We start from the raw sequence: 10,328 nt of genomic DNA, 5'->3' as shown, positions 1-10,328 counted from the left end.
TAAACCCTGACACTACTCTCAGGGGAAATCTGGTTAATTGTTAAATTTAATCTACCTCTAGAAAAAATTAAAGAGAACTCATAAGTTCGTGAGAGCGGGATTCGCATTTTTTTATTTTAAATTTAATATGATTTTTCTAGAGCGAACAATTATAAACACATCATTTCCCCAACCACCATAACACATTTAAATTCTATATTGATGAGCCTTTCTCTATTAAAGCTCTCAAAAAATTTTGATCTTGTAAATGGATTCTAAGCTCTTCATTATCACCAAAAAATAACATTATAACAAAAAATCTCAACAGATGTTTTGAGAACTCTAAATTTTCTTCTTGAGAAGGCATCTAAATTTGGATGAAATTAAACCAATAATCCATGAAGGAGAAAATCGCATGCGATGATGTTATGTATACCATAAGCTACCTTATCAACAATGGGGATTCATCTTTAGCACATGTCTTATTCAGATCTCTAAAGCCTATGCATATATGGATTTGACCTTTTTTCCTTTCTTAAGCAATAAAAAGCTGGCGAACCAAGAAGGATGCTAATCTTATTAAATAAAACCAACTTCGATATGGTTCTAAACTTCTTTTTTAACATATTCTATTTCTAAATGCAAACTAAGCAGTTTGCTTCAACTAAAGCATTAGATAATATTTTGAGTTAATGGACTGTTATGATTGGAGATAATCAAAGCATTTCATCATAATTACATAAAAAAAGTCGCTTGCAAATTAATCAAATTATTCTCATAACACTTATTCAATAAGTTATTTATGAAGGTTAGATGAGGGTTTTCTTCAATACCAGGATGATTTCTTTATTTATTGATGATAGATTTAATTTCCACTTGAAGTCCATGGGGTGCATCCCTAAACTAAAGGTCATCTAGATCATTCGAATTGTCTAAGCAAAGTTCATTAAATGATTTGGTGTTTTTTTAACGAAACTGTCAAATTTCTTACTATTTGTTATATTAAGTGATATTAAACATAATTAACTAGTCCAATAATACCAAAGCTAATAAGAAAATTCTTATTTTGGTTTTATATATTTAGTATTCTATAACTATTTACTGTGTTATGGTTATTCCTTGGCCAAAGTGAATGGTATCAAACCTTGCATAGTTAAATTCGCTATAACAATAGAATACTAAAAGAACGGTGGTTCCATTATTTAATTCATAAACGGTTTTTAATATTTACATCAATATTGGGTATTGAAGAAAAGAATTTATAATCTTTAAAATCTTCATTTATTTTAAGAGTGAATTCAACTTCCAACCCTACAAAAGTGTCTTTAAACAATGAGGTTAGACTAATATTTTTAGCATGTACTTCTAACTTTTTTTTTTTTTGAAGAACTGCATTTGCATTAAAGATAAAGAAAAAAAATACAAAGACCGATGTGATAGAAATACTATCACAATCCTTCCTAATCAAGTTAACAATACTTGAAGGAAGGTTCTCAAACATGAAACAATCCCAATAAAAATCACCTAATAAGGCATAATTAGCACAACCATCCGCCAATTTATTACCTTCTGTAGACACAAAATGGAAATTTACATTGTTAAAACAATCTAGAAAAGAAAAGTCCATTTTATGCACCACTTTATTCTAAGTCTTCATTATTGAATCTTGAAGAAGCTTGATCACATTGATATTATCACGTTCGATAATAATACCATTTATTTCATTCATCCATCCTTGAATAAAGAATTTAAAATAATAAAAAAAAAATTAACTCCAATGACGATATGTCCCAATGAAGCATCTTCTTTCAATATGCCATAAGAAATATTCCTTTATGATCATGAATTACACCCGCAATACTTGTTTTATTAGAATGCAACAAACAAGCATCCACATTAAGTTTTATCCAATTTGAAGGCGGAGGATACCAAGCTTTAGACAGCAATAAATGCTTATTAGTAGATACCAAGCTTTAGAAAACAATAAATGCTTATTAGTATCCAAATTCTTGCAAATCGGAATAAATAAAGGTTGTAATGAATAAGATAAAGCATTAGCTGCTAAAGAATTTGAAGGAACCTTCGAACCATGCGTACAACAATTCCTTGCCTTCCAATTTTGATAAACAACATTAAAATAAATTTTAACCATACCAGAATTTGCATAAGATAACTTTTCCAATTTTTTCCAACAATCTGACACTCAAATGAGATTTGGCATATGAATTCCCCATCTATCCAAAGCATGAAAGATTTCAAGCAGTTTATTACAATTTGTATTAATATGATAATTATCTTCATCTTCATTGCAACCTCTTGGACAGGTACTAAACTCCCGAAGCCTTCTATATTTCATCCAGCTGTTAGTATGAAGTGAATTATTGATATGCCTCCACCAGAACATTTTTACTTTAGGAGTAAGTTTCAATTTCTTCATCGAGTTCATGTTAAAAACATCATTATCACTTATATTCACAGCCTCGAAAACCATAACATCAATAGATTTTCTGTTATTATTATCTAGAAGCTCCATATAATCTCATTTCGAAGCTTTTTCTACAAGAATTCCAGTAATTACATCTATCAGATCACAAGAAAATAGATTATGCATAGAGACCTTGTTCCAATCTCTATTAACATCCACATAATCATTGAATTTAAGTATCCTTGTTGCCAACTTAACACCATAATAGAATAGTTCCTTGACCTTATGAACACCCAAAATTCTTCCTACTTTCTTTTGATCCTTCCGAGAGATAGAATTTCCAAATAAAATATGTAATTTTCCTTATTAATTCTTTGTCCCGTCCTGTCACAATAATCTGCCATAATCATGTTTATACACATTGCATTGGAAGAAGAAGCCTCAACAATCATCATTACATCATCTTCATATAACAAATGAGAAGCTTTAGGAGTATTAGAAGCAATTCTAATACCAAGTCCCTGTCCTCTTTCCAGAAACAATTTTGATAACAATTCTGAACATAGGATAAAAAATCCTGGAGACAATGGACATCCTTGTGTAAATCCACATTCAGCATAAATTCATTTACTTCTTTTCCCATTAATGATAATTGAAAACTTTGGACCAGAAACACATTGAATAACTAGCTTAATAAATATATCAGGAAAACCATTATCATTATCTAGAGGACTTGCTTCAAAGTATCCTAACGCATGTTGTCATAGGCTTGTTCCATATCAAATTTAAGCATCATAAAACCATGCTTAGATTTTGAGAATCTAAATTTATTAATTATCTCATGAGGAAGAAAACAATTATCATAAATTAATCTACTAGGAGCGAATGCCACTTGCTGTTCAAAAACAACCTTTGGAATACAATCATTCAATCTGTTCCAAATCATACCAGCTACCATTTTGTATATAGTTTTACATAAACTAATAGTTCTAAAATTTTTAACTTCATTAGGATTACTAACCTTTGGATCAATACCACCAATGTTTCTTTCCACTCTTCAGGCATCCTACCCGATTCAAAACAAGATTTTACTGCATTCCAGACCTCCACATGAATAATACTCCAATAGCTTTTAAAAAAGAAGGAATTAACCCCATCAATTCTTGGAGACTTATTATTGTCCATTTTCATAATAATAGAACCAATTCTTGCTTTTGAAAATCTTCCATAAGCACATTCTTTTGATCTTCGTTCAGCATATTAGGTGTTTGTACCTTTGACCATCCCATCAAAGAGCATTTCCTATACTTCCATTTATTGATAAAGAAATCTTCAAATACTTTATGAATATCGTCTTGATCGGTAATAGGACTTCCATTCAGATTTTTAATTTGATGAATTAAGTTACCATTTCTTCTAGAATTAGCAAAATGATGAAAGAAACTAGAATTATTGTTACCTTTCTCCATCCATTGGGCTCTTGATCGTTGCCTCCACCACGTTGATAATCTAGGAATAATTACATTAAACTCATGTACTTTTATCCTCAGAATAGCAATCCTCTCCACGCTAAGACCCATAACACTCTCCTCTTCTTATAGTGATAATATTTCTTCTTGTAACCTCTTTTTCAACATTTTTAAATCTTCTAGTTTCTTTTTACTTCAGAAAAATAAACTTTTAAGAGATCTTGCAATCTTTATGTGAAGGATATTTGAATCACAGCCATAATTGCTTTTGTGCTATGCTTTTTTAACTACACCGCAAGAAGCATCATATGAGCATCATACATTTTCAAATTTGATAGATTTCTAAAAATAAACATGCTTGTTAAGAAGATTCAAAAGTATAGGACAATGGTTCGAAGAAACCTAGCCAAGTGGTTAATAACTGCAAATGGAATACGATCCAAGGCTTTAAAATTTAGACAAATTATATCAAGCCTTTTCCAAATACGAGCAAGACCCTCCTTATTATTACACCATGTAAATTTGGGTCCCACTAACCCAATATCATGAAAATCATTCCTGTTTAAAAACTCCATCATCTTTTGTGTCCCTTTAGAAAATAAGAATCTTTTACCTCCTTTCTTTTCAATTTTGGAAATGATACAATTGAAATCTCCCCCAATAATACAAGATTCAGCCTCCGATGTAGAGCTTTCAATAAGCTCCCACAACTTTCTTCATTCACTCACATTCTTATTACCATAAACAATAGCAATAGTCCAAGTAATACTTTTCGGATCGATTAATTTCCCAACAATACATTGATTTGATGAAGTAAAAACAAAAATGAAAGATAAACTACTCTTTCGAAGAGCTAGAATATCCCCAGCTATACCTTTAGTATCAACATGAAAAAAATTCTACTCACTCTCCACAATTCTACTAACTTCATTTCTATCCCTAGATGCCAATTTAGTTTCCACAAGGCCAACAAAGAACACTCCATTATCTTTGATAACACTTCTTAAATAATGGGAAGCTTTTTTCTTCTTAGCTCCCCTACAATTTCAAAAAAAGCAAAGATTCCATTAGGAAAGTAATGGGGAGAAGCCCCCAACACTTTTCACCTTGTCTCCTCCTTTCCTACCTCATAGGCTGCTCTTTAGAGGTCAAAATTTTTTTGAATTCTTCTTCCAATTAGATGATACTTTAGTATCATCAATCTTCTTCTTAGAGTAATTACAAAGATCATTAAGAATATCCACTCCTTTAGGATTAGAAGAAGACACCTTCAAAACAGTCAAACCATTTTTAACAGGATAAATGTTATTTCAACTTATATGCCAAAAGACTTTTCTAGGATAGAAAATTCTTCAACTCCTTTATCAACAACACCATGAACACTTTCTCCTTCTGATTCATTCATACCATCTTTTTCTTTAATACCCAGTGGATAAACACTCTTTCCAGCTTCATCAACAGTGGTCCAATTTTTTATAATATGGGATACAATAATATCTTTATCTTCTATAAAGATAACTGCAAAAATGTATTCCCCATCTTCCATTCTATCTGGATCATTAACACATTTATTCTTTTCAATTCCATCCATTAGCATAAGAAGATCAACATTCTCATTAAGAATGTTTCGTTCAACTGCATTATCACCTTTGCCTTCAGGAAACTCAGCATATGGCACCTTATCCTTCACAGAATTCTTCATGATTATTTTTGGATTATCATCCACTTGTTTAGGTTTAGTACTAATTTTCTCCACATATATAAAACCAGAAGTAGCACAATTATACCTTTTTTATAAGGATATGATATTTTATTTTCATGGTTAACCAAAATCCAAGGACCATATTCATCTTTATAATTCTCCATTCCTTTAACAAAAGCAACATCAGTGATATTTTTTTTCTTTTTCAACATTCGTATAATCAGGATTCAAAGATTGATTTCCATTGAATTTAACAGATTTATCATCCACTGATATCTCCACCTTATTTGTGTGGGTATTCATACCACATTCTTGAGAATTATAACCAATTCTCCCATAGTGAAAGCATAATGATGAGATTTTTTCATATTGAAAATTTTGAAAAAAAATGCCCAGAACAACCATCAAACCGTACTCCTTATGGAAGCTTCTCATCAATATTGATACGAACACATATTCTTACAAACTCTCTTCTACCCCAATTAAACATATTTCCATCAAGAAACAATGGTTTACTAACTTTTGAGGCAATTATAGTAATGTTATTTTTCATCCCAGCAATATAAAGGAAGATGAGGTAATCTAATCCAAACTGATGAAATTAAATTCTTCATGGAAAGAGTTGAAAAGCTTGGATTCCATTCTTCCATACCAAAAATGTGTCCAGCAACAAACCAAGGTCCTCCACTTAATACTGCTTCTTTAACATCAGTGGAATGAAATGAACATAATATCCAATCCATTCCTAAATTTGTTAAGTAAAAAGCACCTAAAAGATTCCACTGTCTTCGAAGCTCAGAGCTGATAATAGAAAATGGGATAGACCAAGCATTAACATTGTCATTTGCCTTAAGAAATTTAGTTTTGTTAATATCCTGATTAAAATCCTTCTTAGCTGTGTCAATTTTTTCTTTAAGTAAAATTGGCCTCACATTACTATCAGAAACTTCAAGTGATGAAGAAAGTGCTTGTGCAAATGTTGGAAAAATACTATATTTAGTAACAACAGAATCCACCATCTTGCCTTCTAATTCGTCATTAGGACGAATTTTTTTGTTAACCAAATTCAATGAATTAACATTTATCACACTGTTGCCAGGGATTGCAATTGAATTTCTAAATCTATTAACAAAATTTTTATACCTGACAAAGAAGCATCACGATCATATGATTTTAGAGGAGACACAAGAGGAGACCTCACCTTATGAGGTGCATTACATTCAAGATAATGTGATATACCCTTTCCTTTACCATCAACATAAATAATCTTTTTTGGAATATTACCAATATTTTCCTTTATCACCAAAGGCCCATAAGAAATACCCCTCTTTGATTCTGCAACCTCTTGATTCAAACCAACACAATGATGACTAATATCTCATATATTCTGAATATCCATACCTTTAGGTGTTGCAGTCGTTGTTGAGATCGACGATGGCCGACAGCCATCTGCCATCATTCCCTTGCAAACTGTCAAAAAACCAAGAATGAAAATTTGAAACGGGAGCTTTCAATTTAGAACTTTTAACATTTCAAAAGTTAATGATTTAGAACTTTGGTTATCTTTATCTTAGACCACTTCTTAGTGATGACTTAAAAAATGTTATATTTTAATTTAACATATGTTGCATGAAAAATGCTTCATATTATCAATTTGTGCAAAAAAAAAATCTACAAAGAGGAAAAAAATTATTTAAGAATGTAGTACTAATATCTACTAGTTCACATTATTATTTTTTGCAACTCATACCTTAGAGCACCGCATCACTAGAGACCAAATTCTAGAGAGGGAAATATAAAAGCACTACTACTGTGATGTGCAACACCAAACTTCTATGACATAATGTCAATTTATTAGGCACCACAACATCATGGAACATAGACCAAGATAGTGAGCAAAGTGCTAGCATAAAAAAAGAAAGAGTGACTTGTTGTATTTTTTTTTATAAGACTTCATCTTCTTCGAGATAATATGTGTTTAGAGTTTAGGGTACATAATTTCATTCCATCTCTGGTGCTGTAGTGCGAAATCATCACCCACAGAACAACAACATCGAATCACTCGAGCACTATGACGTCGTAGTTAATTCAATTTTTTTCCAAGAAATAACACATCATTCAGTTAGAGCACCACAGTGGAGCACCTAATCAACATCATTATGTTAGTTCGTTTTGGAGCGCCGCAGCGGAGAACATATTTAGTGTCGATACAAGCAGTCCCTTGATGTTGAGTTATTCATTTTTTTAAAAAAATTATAAATAGTGGGGATGAATTTTAGTGGTAGACTTTTGGCTGGGCAATCCACTTTTCTTTCTTCTAAGTGTAATGAGAGGAGAGGACAGTACTTTTCTTTGGTGGAGCTCTAATTTTTCTTGAACAAACAGTGGTTTTGTCTTTCTAATCTTACTCTTGCATTTTTATCCTTACAGTACAATTTAAAATTTTGTTTGTATTTTTTTTCAATTATGTATCTTAGTGGCTAGACTTTTCTTCTAAAATTAAGATGAAATAAAATTATGTATTGGAAAGACTAGGTCTACTCATTTAAAATGAAAGTGCAATATCATGTTTCCTACTACTTTAGTTGTATTGTTGGCCACATACAATTTAAAATATAGTGTGATTTGCATTTTCAACGGAGGTGTAGAGGAAAAATTAGAGATATATTGAACAAGAATTTAAAAATGACATAGTCATATGCTTTTTCAAACCTTTGAATCACTAAAGAGAGTTACAATGTAGCATGGATTAAATTATGATGAACTCAATGGAGTCGAAGAATTAAAATTGCTCCAATTCATAATGATTTTATTGTAGTCTAATCTTTGAATAAAAAAAAAAAATATTCAGCATAAGTTTGGAAATTCTAATAATTTTAGAAGTCAGTAAAAATAAAAAGAAATTTAATGGGTTCATAATGTTTTTTTATTAAAACATCTTTGGTAAGATAAATTTAGTGATTAGAAAGGTTAATAATTACCTTTTCTAAAAGAACATTAAAATCTCCAAAAGATGATACACTACTCATTTTTTATATTACTTAACCATGACGCATGCACGTTTATATCACCGTAAATAGTGGTCATCTAGGTTTAGCAAACATTAAAATTTAGCATTTTATTTTAACCTGCATTTAAATATATTGAAGCTTTCGTTATATATATAATTTTCCTTTTTGATAAATTTTTTAATATAATTTATTCTTATGTCTCATCCTTGCGCTTGCTAGATTATTCTACCACCACATTATATTGGCAGGGTAGGATGCCATTAAATTGCATCTCTAAGGAATAACAACTTTTTTTTTCTTTATACATTTATCTTTTCTTAAATTTCAATTATAATGATGCCTTTAAATGTTTAAGATTATCAACTTAATAAAGATTCATGCGATAAGGGTACTAAGAAGAGCGTTCATAAATAAAAAAAAAATTATCATCCAAATTATGCTTATTTTTATAAAAATGTTATATAATTTTTTTTTTTGTCCATGTAAGAAGCAAAAAATATCCATGTAAGAAGCAAAAAATACCCATAATTTTACGAGTGCAGTTACACCATAAATAGAGCGCCTCAATGCTAAGCACATCATTAATGTCATAATGTTGAGGGTAGTGTCCAAGTGTAAGTGAACTTACTTCAACGGCTCTCTGCCCTGCTCCGCTTCGAGGCTATTTAATGTTGATTTAGGGCTTTCTGTTTCTTGCTTCATTTTTCTTCATTTTTTGTCTGATTTTTCTTCCGTTCTCTAGATTTTTATCGTCTTTTTTTTCTTTTCTTTCTGATTCCCTTTGTCTCTTCCTTGTTGGTTTTTTTGTTTGAGCTCTTGGTTTCTTATTTTGGGTTTGGGGTTTTTGGGAGATGACGCACCGTAGTCATCTTTCCTCCTGTTGCGGCTCTGTCTGGTAAGTCCCGTTCTTTCAAGGATGTGGTAGCGGGTTCGTCTTCTTCTTCCACTAAGCTTCCCTTTGTTCAGGCTTCTTTCAAAGGTTGCTGGCTTTGTTTTTAGAGGATTATGTTATTTCTATGTTAGCTGCTCCTTTTTGCGCTCACACTTATTGGGAAGTTCATGCTAAAACTCCATGACCTAGATGTCATCCGAAAGTTCTTTTTTAATCTGAAACTGTCCGGATCATTTCAAGTTGGTTTGTTGGATTCCAGGCATATAGCGATTCAACTGAGCAACGATTTGGACTATAGCCATATTTTTTAAGGAGATCCTATTATATCCAGGGTTGTCAAATGAGATTGCTTAAATGGTCTCCAAACTTTGATGTACAAGAAGAATCTCCTATAACCCATGTATGGATTTCTTTTCCTAATCATAGATTGCATTTTTTGAATTCTCAAATGTTTTTGGGCTTTGCTTCTATTTTTGGGAGACATTTGCAAACCGACCAAGCTACAGCATCCATTTCTAGGCCGTCTGTAGCTTGTGTCCTTGTGGAACTGGACATATTGAAGAAGCATCCAAATGAGGTTTGGATTGGTTCAGAATTGAATGGTTATTTTCAAAAGGTTTAATTTGAAAATTTACCTATTTTTTGTTGTCACTATAAGATGCACGGGCATTGCTTAACAGCTTGTTATAAACTACACCCCATCTCCGTAAGAGCAAGGAGTCTGCTAAACCGATACACAATAGTGATTTAATTTCTGTAGAATTGGATATCATTACTCCTCTTCCTGTTGGTAATGTGGTTAATGTTTTTCAAGGAAAAGAGCCTATTAATGATTTTGTTTTGTTGGATT

The sequence above is a fragment of the Dendrobium catenatum genome, unplaced genomic scaffold (genome assembly GCF_001605985.2).
Source record: "Dendrobium catenatum unplaced genomic scaffold, ASM160598v2 fragScaff_scaffold_1599, whole genome shotgun sequence".
NCBI classification, from domain to species: Eukaryota; Viridiplantae; Streptophyta; class Magnoliopsida; order Asparagales; family Orchidaceae; genus Dendrobium; species Dendrobium catenatum.
Note: the sequence above shows the minus strand (reverse complement) of the source record.